The sequence below is a fragment of the Erinaceus europaeus genome, chromosome 5, assembly GCF_950295315.1.
Source record: "Erinaceus europaeus chromosome 5, mEriEur2.1, whole genome shotgun sequence".
NCBI classification, from domain to species: domain Eukaryota; kingdom Metazoa; phylum Chordata; class Mammalia; order Eulipotyphla; family Erinaceidae; genus Erinaceus; species Erinaceus europaeus.
Genome location: NC_080166.1, coordinates 1,641,615 through 1,653,367, shown reverse-complemented (window position 1 = coordinate 1,653,367; position 11,753 = coordinate 1,641,615). Strand labels below are relative to the sequence as shown.

Sequence of the window (11,753 nt, the reverse complement as noted above, 5' to 3'; positions counted from 1 at the left end):
TACCATTGTTGATCCACATTGAGGGCAAGGTCCTATAGCCCCCCCCCCAAAGGGTCCGTTATGTTGTTTCTGATGGAGGTGACCAGTGACAGTGGAGAGAGGGTTAGAGGTCTAGACCCATCATGTCTGTGTGGGAATCCCAGGACTCCCTGACCAGGGCCCCAGGTGATGGGGTGGTCTGGTAGTGACTAGAGTCATCATTAAAGTCTGCCAGTCTCTTGCCCTTATTCAGCTTTTGTAGTTTTTACTTTGTCTGACAAGGTGAGCTTTGGAGTGACTGAAAGAAGTGTACTAGGAGGTAGGCGAGGAGGGTGTCTAGGTCTAAGTGGAAACTGTTTCATTAGGAACTTTAAGGTGTCTTTGTAGGTCTTTCTATGCGCTTGCTGCATTTATTGACTCACTGCAAACTATTGTGTACTTTTGCTTTAAGGTGTATATTTCCCCTGACTTATGGAGACATGTGAGTCTATGTTCCTTCAATTTAAGCACTTAAGACTTCAAACTGGTAATCAGATTGAATTTTAACAGTGTTCTCAAATTGGTAATACATTTCTAATAATGACTTATTCTTTGAAATATTAAATCTCCTAAAAGCTTAGACCAGGGAGAGCAGAAGCAACTAGTGCCACTACTTTATAAGATACAGCTATATGTAATAACATAAAAGGGCATAAATTATGGTGAGGTGAGGTCGTGTATGATACAGCAAATCCTAAAATGGGATTTTCAAAGTTAACCGAATTGCCAAATAATTTGATTATAGCAATAACTATTATTGCCTTCTCAAACCCTAAGACAACAGGAACCTCCAGCTTCCTCTATAAAGCCCCAATTTCCTCCAGTCCTGGAACCTCTAGGGTGGGGCTCACTTTCCCGCATGCTTCTCTCAATTCAGACCAACTGGCACTGCATCTGCTGATCCCAACCTGTCCAGTGCAACGAGCACCACCTTCACTTCGGACTGTGTCCAGAGAACTCGGGCGTGGAATGTCAGGCCTTCAGCATCATTACTCGGTGACACCTTCCTTTTCTCATAGGACTCCTTAATTCCATTTCGGGTGGTCCACTTCCTAGCAAAGCCTCAACACCTGGATATAGAACAGGGCCCAAGAGAGAGGGCAGATGTGCACATGTATTTCTCCTTTTTGGTTCCTTTTCATGAAACATAATTCTTCCTTCTAAGCTGACATTTAAGATAATAGCTTAACTTCTCATTATGCGATTTTAAACATCCAATCTAAAGTGTAAGACAAATATAATTTAACTTTTAAAAAAATGATTGTGGGGCCAGGTGGTGGCACACCTGGTTGAGTGCTCACATTACAGTGCACAACAACCTGGGTTCAAGCCCCCGGTCCCCACCTGCAGGGGGAAAGCTTCATGAGTGGTGAGGCAGGGCTGCAGGTGTCTCTCTGCCTCTCTCCCTCTCTATCTTTCCCCTTCCCTCTCAAATTTCTCTGTCTCTATCCAATAATAAATAAATAAAATATATTTTTTAAAAAATTAAAAAATGATTGTAGAGCCAGAAAGATAGTTTATCTGGGTAGTGCAGGTGCTTTGCCGCACCCATGGCCCAGGTTCGAGCCCAGCCCCTCCGTCACTACAGGAAGTCTCAGCGTTTAGTGCCCACCCCACCCCCGCCCACTTCTCTCCCCCTCTCTGTGTCTCTATCTGGGGAGAAAACCGAAACAGTCTAGAGCAAGGTCCAGTGATGACAACAACACACACTTATTCCAGGAGAAAATTGATGGGAGAGAAAGCTAACTTAGCACAGGGGAAGACTCGCCGCTACTTCCTCAGGCTATTGACTGAGATCAGAAAGGCAGGTGGGAGGCTGCGAGGGCGAGCCACTTCCCGACATGGCTGAGCAGCTGCTATTAGACTGTCCCTCCCACTCTGACATTATGAAACATCTGAAAATGTTGACTAAAAACACTTGAATTAGAAGAGAATGACCAGCAGAAAGAAGATCCGGGAGGGGAGTTAATACCTGGAAGAAGAAAAAGAAATGCAGGGTGTGAATTTCCCACATTTAAGGCCCAAGTCTGCTCACAGAGGAGCAACCTAACCTCCACTAGAAAACATGCAATCAGGCCAACTACTTGTCTTTAGTGTCGACTGCAAAGCATTACCCCCCCCAATAAAGCGTTTTTTTAAAGTAAGGAAAACACGCAATGTTCCTAGCTAGAAGAACCAAAGGTAAGGACATCCTTTGGCGAGAGAAGGAAAATGGGGGGGCGGGGACCTTCGCATCCTGTGTTTAACCAGGCACTGGGTATCTCCAAACCATCTTGCACAAGCAAACCCAACGCAACCCGGCCACGGAGACCAAAACTCAACACAGCTCTGTGTAGCTACTTTATTAGCACGTCGTTAAATAACTGTCTATTTAGAAAGGACATCAGGAGGCTAGGAGGTAGGACCCTGGTAGAGCGCACATACTGCTTTGCACAAGGACCCGGTTCAAGTCCCTGGTCCCCATCTGCAGGGGGAATCTTGACACACAGAGAAGCAGGGCTGCAGGTGTCTCTCTTTTCTGTCTCCCTCTCTAGGCCTCCTCACCTCAATTTCTCTCTGTCTTATCAACACCAAAGGAAAGGAGAAATACCACCTTTAGGAGCAGTGAGCTCATCACGTAGGCACCAAACCCCAGCAATAAGCCTAGTGGCAAACAAGGAAGCAAGAAAAGAAGAGAGGAAAGGAGAAGAAAGACGAGAAGAGGAAGGGAGAGGAGGGAAAATGGGTTACATCAGAAGACTGCAAGTTAACCGGGCGTGCCGCTGCCCCCCTTTCCTACTGACTTCTGGAACAAAGTGGGGACATACTCACGGTGTGCAGGAAAGGGTGAAGTGAGCAAGGTCAGTTATTTCAGCAGCATCTCTTTAACAGGGCCTCCTCCAGGGCCGTTAAGGGCGATGCGTCCACCACAATCACAAACCGGCCGCGCGTCTGAAGACCTGCTGGAATCATTAGAGCTGATAATAGCGTGACAGCAGAGTGAATACTCTGACCACCTCACGCATTTGAGGACCCCTGCCCACCCCTTGCCTAGGAAGTTGCCTCCTTCAGAAAACTTCTAGTTCCTTCCAGCTTCCTCGTGCTGCTGACTAAAGCCTGCCCGACAAGCCGCTATGAACACCCAGAGCACCTGAGCAGTGGAATCCCACGTAGACGCACAGCCCAGACCCAGACCCAGACCCAGACCCAGACCCAGCTCCAGACCCAGCTCCAGACCCAGACCCAGCTCCAGACCCAGCTCCAGACCCAGACCCAGCTCCAGACCCAGACCCAGCTCCAGACCCAGACCCAGCTCCAGCTCCTGGCATACGGCGTCCAGAAAGGAAGCTGTTTTTCCTGGGAGAAACCGGGTAGAGGAGGAGTGTGTTCCTCTCTGAACGGCTCCCTGTTGATGTGGGTGAACAAATCTTCTGCTCTGCAGCTCACAGGAAATCAGGTCAGTGGGAAAGAAGTGCTACGGGGCCGGGTGGTGGCGCACACGTCACAGGGCTCGAGGACCCGGGTTCGAGCCTCCGGTCCCCACCTGCAGGGGGAAAGCTTTTCAAGTGGTGAAGCAGGGCTGCGGGTGTCTCTCTGTCTCTCTTCCTTCCTGTCTCCCCCATCCCTCTCAATTTCTGGATGTCTCTACCCAAAAGATAAAGATAATTAAAAACAAATAAATAAAGGAGACGCTGCTGACCGTTGCTGCAGAGAAGTGTCTGAAGTCAGGGCAGGGCTGCGACTGCGGAGGGATAAAGGCTTCAGAATGTCAGGCTGGACAGGGCCTTGGGACAAACCAAGCTGGAGGGGCCAGACGGGGAGGTGAAGCTCCAGGAGGTTCTGGAGAAGGAATGGAGAGAAGGGGAAGAGGGGCGAGCCCTGCGGCTGTAGCAGGGGAAGAGAGGACACCAGGACTCTCGGGCTGTCTGTGGACTCTGAAATGGACAGAATGAACACGTCTGCTGCGACAGAGTGCTGTGACTAGTAGCCCGTGTCGACACTTAGCTGAGTAAGTTACTGGTGGTTTTCAGCTTCTCTGAAGATGTCAACTATTTCCAAGTTAATTTTAAAATATTAACCTTTGGTGACTGGCTCACTTTAATGATGGCTTTTTTGGTCACCACCAGGTCAACTCTGGGGCCCTAGTCAGGAAATCCTGGGATTCCCACACACAGATATGATGGGCCCAGACTTCTCACAGACCCCTCTCTCCACCATCACTGGTCACTTCCGTCAGGAAGCCCTCCTGGGGCCTCCCCAGGACCTGGCCTCACTGCAGAGCAGCCATGGCAGAACTTCCCCACTCTCTGAAGGGAGGCTGGTCAGCCTGCTCTGCCCCTCGAGGAAGACGGGTCCTGACATGAGAGCAGCCTGGAAGGTTCCAGCTGTGACCATGGGCTGTGAGCTCAGACTGACGGGGACTCAGAGGGCACACAGGCTCCTGTGCTGGATGAGGACAGACACGGGCCCTGGGGCAGGTTGATGGGGTTTACAGCTAATGGTGTTTATATATTTTTGCCATATTTGGGAGCTACTCTGCCCTGATGCAGCTTTCTAGTCCTATCCTCAACTCTGACACCATCTTCCCAGACAAAACTTTCAGCCCACCTGTATGTTAGCTGTCAGGCTCAGGCAAAAATTAGTAAAGTCACGGACCCTTTGGAACATACCTAATATAGACTTTCTAGCTCCCTCCAAGGTGAAGACCCCCAAATCTCACCTGCTCTATTCTCATCTTTAGCTTCCTGATTATTAAACAGTTTGTTCTGCTTTATATCTTAATGTTTTTCAGACACCAAGTTGCAGATGCTGCCATGACACCATCCTGACCTCCCTGGGCAGACGCCCTCACCCGTGTGTCCTGGAGCCTCCCCTCCCCAGAGCCCTGCCCCACTAGGGACAGACAGACACAGGCTGGGGGTGTGGGTCCACCTGCCAACACCCATGTCTAGCGGAGAAGCAATGACAGAAGCCAGAACTCCCACCTTCTACTCCCCATAAAGAATTTGGGTCCCTGCTCCCAGAGGGATAAAGAACAGGGAAGCTTCCAATGGAGGGGAGGGGACAGGGACTCTGGTGGTGGGAACTGTGTGGGATTGTACTCCTATTACCTTACAATCTTGTGAATCATTATCAAATCAATAATAAAAAATTAAAAGTATATTCATCATTGGGGCAGACTGAAGACACACTTAACCATACACAGGGGACCTAGGTTCAAGTCCGCGGTCCCCACCTGTATGAAGGAAGTTTGAGGAGTCGAGAAGCTGCTCTGCAGGTCTACGCGTGAGTGTGTCTCTCTCTCCCTCTCTCCCTCACCCATCTCTCTGGATTTCCCTCTGACCTATCAAATAAAGGAAAGAAAAATGAAAAGCCTAAAACTATCCGCCAGTCTTTGGACTGCAGCTTTATTAAGGCTCCTGTAAAAACATTGCTCTAAAGTGGAGTGCTGAAAACTTGGAGCCACAAGGCAGTTTCACCCAGATGGCTTTTGTTGTGCCTAGATTTGAGGCAGAGTCACTTCAACCCCTGACGCAGTGGGCACAGAATGTGCTCTCTGCCTCTCTCTGCCTCTCTTTGTCTCCAGCTACTGGAGCTCGGTGCCAGCACTACAAACCCACTGCTCCTGATGGCTATTTTTTCCCCGTTTCTTCTTGTATAGAACAAGAGAAAAGAAGAAGAAATGATGTCTAAGACCGCATAAGTATTTGGGGTCATTTGATTGTTTCAGCCAATCTACATAAACAGAAGGGGCTTCATCTTTTTTTTAAAAATTCATCTTTTTTAAAAGTTATTTATTTATTATCTACAGACAAACAGCAAAAGCTCTCATGACTGTTTGCTAGGGAGGCAGTGGGTGAACATTCTTCAAAAGCTTAAATTGAGCAACAAGCTTGTGCCAGATAGTTTCAGGCAGACACATGTTTTTCAAAGATTCTGTCCACCTGCTGCATCAGACTAAGAGAGCAGCCCGCCGCACAGTGACTCGGAGAAATTAGAAAGATGATCAGGGGGATCCCGGGGTGGGCTGTGGTATTTTCTGCACCTCAATTTCCTTGGATGGGAAGAATCTGAACTATGTGCCATTTTGCAGACATGCTTCAGACTGAATGTTTTTTTCTTTCATTCCCCATTTTATCTGTTATGACACATTCCTCTGAACTGTTTCCATAAAGAACTTCCTGCCCACTTAGTGAAATCAGAAAGTTCTTCCCAGTCCTTTGGGGGCTCGCTTGACCAGGGTTCCCATAGCCATCTGGAAGGGCTGATGTAACGGACCCCTTACAGCTCTTCAAGTGATGAAAGGTTCCTTTTCTTCATCCTCATCAAGTGTTGACCACGCAGTCATCCACTTCTCCGATGCTGCCTGTATTCTGATTTATCTGTTCGTTCCAGAAGTGGATCCTTGGTTGCTCGTGCTCCTTTGACATATTTCCTGGCATGTGTGGTACCTCCCTGGGTCCCCAGAGCCCATCCAGGGCAGCAATGCCCCCGGGAGTTTGTTTCTCCCAAGTTCAGCTGTGGTTTATGGTAGTGTGTGGAACTGAACCTGGACTCTGGGCCCGCGGGCCTAAAAAGTCCTTTGCATGACCACTATGCCCTCCAGCCCCCAGGGGCATCCAGACCTGATCCCAAGGGGCCTCCCACAGAGTTCGCAAGTCTGCATGGCTCTCTGTGCCCCGACCAAGCAAGGCGGAGGGTGCATTTGAAACACCTAGTATTGCTAATATGCACTTCAGAGGGCTAATGTATTTTTAGCCAGTGAGTCCTATCTTAGCATACACCGACTTTGTTTTTACATTTTTTATTATCTTTTTAAAATTTATTTACTGGATAGAGTCAGCCAGAAATCGAGAGGGAAGGGGAAGATAGAGAGGGAGAGAGACAGACAGACACCTGCAGCCCTGCTTCCCCACTCCCAAAACTTTCCCCCTGCAGGTGGGGACCCGGGGGCTCGAACCTGGGTCCTTGAGCAAAACAACATGTGCGTTCAACCTGGTGTCTCTAAGTATTTCATTTCTCTGTTGGTTTGTGGGTGAGCGACACAGAGAAGCCAAGGTGGAGAGGTAGAGAGATGGCGAGAGACAGAGACACCTGCAGCCCTGTTCCCCATGGTGGGGCTGGGGGGCTCGAACCTGGGTCGTCGAGCCTTGCCCCCCCCTCCTTCCCTGCCCGCCCCAAGGCCCAGGCCGGGCCGCACCTTCCCGTGCGGGTGGGGCGGCGGGTCCCTGTGGGTCGGGCCAGGCGGGGCCAGGGCGGGCGGGAGCCGCAGCAGGTCCAGCCCCAGCCCGCAGCCTTCCCGGAACGCCCGCCTCCGGGCGGGTCCTAACCGGGCCTGGCCTCTGCCGTCTACACCCGCGGCCGGAGCCCGGTGGGTGCCCAGCCTCTCGCGTCTGCCCGTCTGTCTACACCCGACACCCGCGCGGCTGGAGCCCCGGGGCCCGTGAGTGCCTGGCCTCTGCCGTCTACACCCGCGGCCCGAGCCCGGTGGGTGCCCAGCCTCTCTCGCCTCTGCCTGGCCTGTCTTCACCCGCTGCCACCGCGACCGAGCCCCGGCCGGTGAGTACCCTTGTCCCGCCCCTGCCTGTCTAGACCCGCGCCCATCCCGCATCAGCAACCCAGTGAGAAGTGACAGCCTGGCCTCCCGCCTCTGTGTCTACACCCGCGGCCACCCGGCCGGCCGAGCCCTTGTCCTGGTCCTGGTGAGTGCCAGGCCTCCCCGCCCCGCCTGACTTGGGCTCCGGGTCGGACCCCCGCCTGTCTGTCCGCAGCTCTCTCTCGTGCAGGCGCCTCCCTCCCGGCTCAGCCCAGCGCCTGGGCAGCTGGCCAGGACCCACACCGAGTGAGACCCTCTGCCTGGGGGGCGAGTTCCGCTGGGCTGGGAGTCTGGGAGTCGCACTGTTTACCTGCTTGTTTGATTTATTCTGTTGTAACTTTTTAATTGTTTTTTTACACTTTTAACCAGAGCACAGCTCAGCTCTGGCTGATGGGGATTCGGAGACTGAATCTGGGACTTTGGAGCCTCAGGCATGAAAGTCTCTTTGAATAACCATGATGCTATCTAACACCCCCCCCCCCAAAACTGAGACCTCATTCTGGTGTGTGTGTGTGTTCTATTTTTTTTATTTTTTATTTATAAAAAGGAAACACTGACAAAAACCATAGGATAAGAGGGGTACAACTCCACACAGTTCCCACCACCAGAACTCCGTATCCCATCCCCTCCCCTGATAGCTTTCCTATTCTTTATCCCTCTGGGAGTATGGACCCAGGGTCACTGTGGGATGCAGAAGGTGGAAGGTTTTACCCAGAGCCCTGCTCAGCTCTGGCTTATGGTGGTGTAAGGGATTGAACCTAGGGCTTTGGAGCCTCAGGCTTTGGAGTCTCTTTGCATAACCATTATGCTATCGACCTCTGCCCCCTTACTGTTTTTTTACTTTTTTATTTTAGAGAGAGGCCAGAGCCCTGCTCAGCTCTGACTGATGGTGGTATTGGGGGTTGAACCTGGGACCTCAGAGCCTCAGGCAGGAGAGCATTTTGCAGAACCACTGTGCTGTTTCCGCAGCTCAGATCTTACCCTTGCGGTCACACTCTGATAGTCTCACCTGGGTGTGATGTGTCTAAGACAAGCTGGAGTTGGCGGCACTGAAACCTCTGTGCCCAGGGCTCCTTCCATGGCCTGGTGATTCATATATATATATATTTTATTTATTCCCATATATATATATATTTTTATTCCCTTTTTGTTTTATTGTTGTAGTTATTATTGTTGTCATCGTTGTTGGCTAGGACAGAGAGAAATGGAGAGAGGAGGGGACGACAGAGGGGGGAGAGAAAGACAGACACCTGCAGACCTGCTTCACCGCCTGCGAAGCGACTCCCCTACAGGTGGGGAGCTGGGGGCTTGAACCGGGATCCTTACGCCAGTCCTTGTGCTTTGCACCGCCTGCGCTTAACCCGCTGTGCTACCGCCAGACTCCCCCGGTGATTCTTTTTGATGGCCAATGCCCTGTGCCGCCAGTCACCCTCCCAGCTGCCTGCCTGCCACGGGCCTGTGCTAGTGCTGGGCCCCTCAGACACAGGACCCCAGAGTACTCAGGAGAAGTAAATTTAGTCAGAAGAGAAACTGGAATGGACTATGGCAAACTGATTTTGAACTAGAGGGAACCTCTGGATTTTATTTCAAGTCTGACTTGGGGGCTTAGACTAAGTTATGGGTCATATCTGAGCCTCAGTTTCCCTGTCTGTGAAATGCTGGTACACAGCCACTCAGGCCTGGCATGTGAACCCCACCAACAGGTAGACACTGGTCTCGTCATTCTCGGCCTGTTTCTCACCTAGAGGACTGAGGCCCGCAGGTGTCTGTCCCTTACCTGTGGGCACACAGCCAGTGGCAGGCAAGAGGCCACTTGGGAAGCTGCTTACACCACTCTGCTGGCCCTCAAGCTCTTGGAACCTTTCTGGAGTGACTTTGGTGCTGGTGTTCCCGGCCTACTTACTTTCCCTCGCTTTTTATCGTGATTATTGTTTAAATATTATTTAAGATTGGATAGACAGAGCAGTTGAGAGGGGGAGGCAGAGGTAGGGAGAGAGACACCCATAGCCTTGCTTCACCCCCTCACGAAGCCTTCCCCCTACAGATGCAGGGGGGACAAGGGGCTCGAACCCAGGTCCTTGCACACTGATGGTGTGTGCGCTTAACCAGGTGCACCAGCGCCTGGCCCCTTTACTCTGTCTTTCTTCTGGGCTGGTTTAGCGATGCAGAAACAGACCCTTGACGCAGGAGAGTCTCCAAAGTTCGTGATGGCCAGTGGCTGTCAATCTGCCTGCGTCTTGGAGACGCCCCTCAACCCGAGCTGGCCGGGCTCAGCGGCTCAGCGTCAGCTGGGTCAGAATCAGGGCCCCGGCGTCCTCTCATCCTCATCCTCGTGGCTGCAGCACCACCAGCGGCAGGAAGCTACCGCCTGGCCACTCCCGGCTGGACAGCTCCGTTCTCAGCCCTCCCAGCTCTCTTGTGGATTATATCTTGATCCGAGTTCTACTTCCTTTTGTCCCTCTGCATATATCGAAAGCTTTGGGTCTCAAAGACCACCTTAGCCGAAAAGACCGACCTTGAGGCACCAGGAGGCCTCAGCCTGTAGCAGGAGAAGGCTTAAAGCACCCCTCTATTCTCTACACGTCCCGCCCTTTCTTCCAGGATAGTCGCTGGGGCTATAAATGCATTGCTCCTGCGGCCTTTTCTTTTTTTTTTTTTTTCCATTTTATCAGAAAGGACCAAGAGAAATTGAGAGAGGAGGAGCAGACAGAGAGAGAGGACAGACACTTGCAGTCCTGCTTCACTGCTTGTGAAGCTTCCCCCTGTGGGTGGGGAGCCGGGGGCTCGAACCCAGCTTGTGCTTAGTACTATGTGCTACCACCCACCCCCTCCACCCATCTCTTTAACTGAAAGACTAGGAATAGCTGTGGAGGAGCATGAAGGTATCCCAGAGCCCCTAAGGTTTCTGGCTTTACTTATTCAATTTTATAGAACAGAGAGACATTTAAAGGGAAGGGGAATCGAGAGGAAGGAGACAGACACCTATAGCCCTGCTTCACCGCGTGTGAAGCTTTCCCCCTGCAGGTGGGGCCTGGGGGGTTGAACCTGGGTCCTTGTGCCTGGTAATGTGGTCCTACTCAGGCGGGCCACTGCCTGGTCCCGCTTCTGAGGTCTCATAGAACCCTTTTGTCCTGAAAAAAGGAACCACATCAGTGATTTTTATGGCTCTGTAAGAAAGAAGTCAAGGCAGTGTGACCTGACGGGAGAAAGGGGTGTTTCCCAGCGGTGAGAGCCGGGGCTGGGGCACCGCCGGCTTCCACAGAGGAATCTTCCTGCTGTCCTGATCACGGGAAGAGTAAGCCTGGGTCCTTCTTTCTCTGGGAAGAGGGAAATCTTCCATTTCTCTCTCTCTCTCTCTCTCTCTCTCTAAATGTGTGTGTGTGTGTGTGTGTGTGTGTGTGTGAGAGAGAGAGAGAGAGAGGGGGGGGGAATATCATTCATACATGACTTTGGAGAGAGAGAGAGAATATATCATTCATGCATGACTTCGGAGAGAAAGCCCTTCCATTCCTACAAGCAGGCTTCCTGATAGACTCTAAACAGAGTCGCTTTTCCAGAAGCTGGTCCTTGGTTTCAGAATCTTCCTTTCCAGACGCTCAGGGCCTTACCGCGGCTGTACTTGACTCTGTGTCAATTGCTACATGCTGTTCTAGAGCACATCATCCTGCGTTGACTCTTCTTGCTCCTGTCGTAAGTCCCACGACGGAATACTGTCCATCTGTAAGGAGCGATAGAGTCCTGTCTCTTGTTACCTATTGGCTGAGACTTGAAGGAACACTGTTAAGTGAAATGAGCAGCAGTTGGCTTTACTGCCTGAACGCTCCTATGATCTCTCTCTGTCCCGATGCCAATCCTACTGGTCAGGTTGTCTGTTCACATTTTGCAGAAAAGGAAATCAAAACTGAGCTCTGGTGTGGCGTGATGTGTCCACAGTCAAACCATTATTAAGTGGCAGAGCTGGGGTTTCACCTTGTGTCAGTGCTCACCTTCTTAATCACCGTTTCCTTTCCCCACAAATGTCTGGGCCGATTCCAGGATTTAAGAGGAGAGGTATTGGATCTTCTCTTAAATGGGGTCTTCACTCTGGGCAGGTGGGAGGCACCTACATTCTCTCTGAATTTATAATATTTTGGGGTCAGGCTTCCCATTCCTTAGCATG

The 11,753-nt window shown here is 51.3% G+C and overlaps 1 protein-coding gene across 1 annotated transcript in view; it reads left to right on the top strand.

Moving 5' to 3' along the window:
* Positions 1–7,341: 7,341 nt before the first annotated feature.
* Positions 7,342–11,753, top strand: part of LOC132538563 (oncostatin-M-specific receptor subunit beta-like) — a 15,627-nt gene continuing 11,215 nt past the window's right edge. Inside the window, exon 1 of the mRNA XM_060190969.1 lies at positions 7,342–7,557. The gene's annotated coding sequence lies outside the window, so the exon portion shown is untranslated. The remainder of the gene's footprint in view (positions 7,558–11,753) is intronic.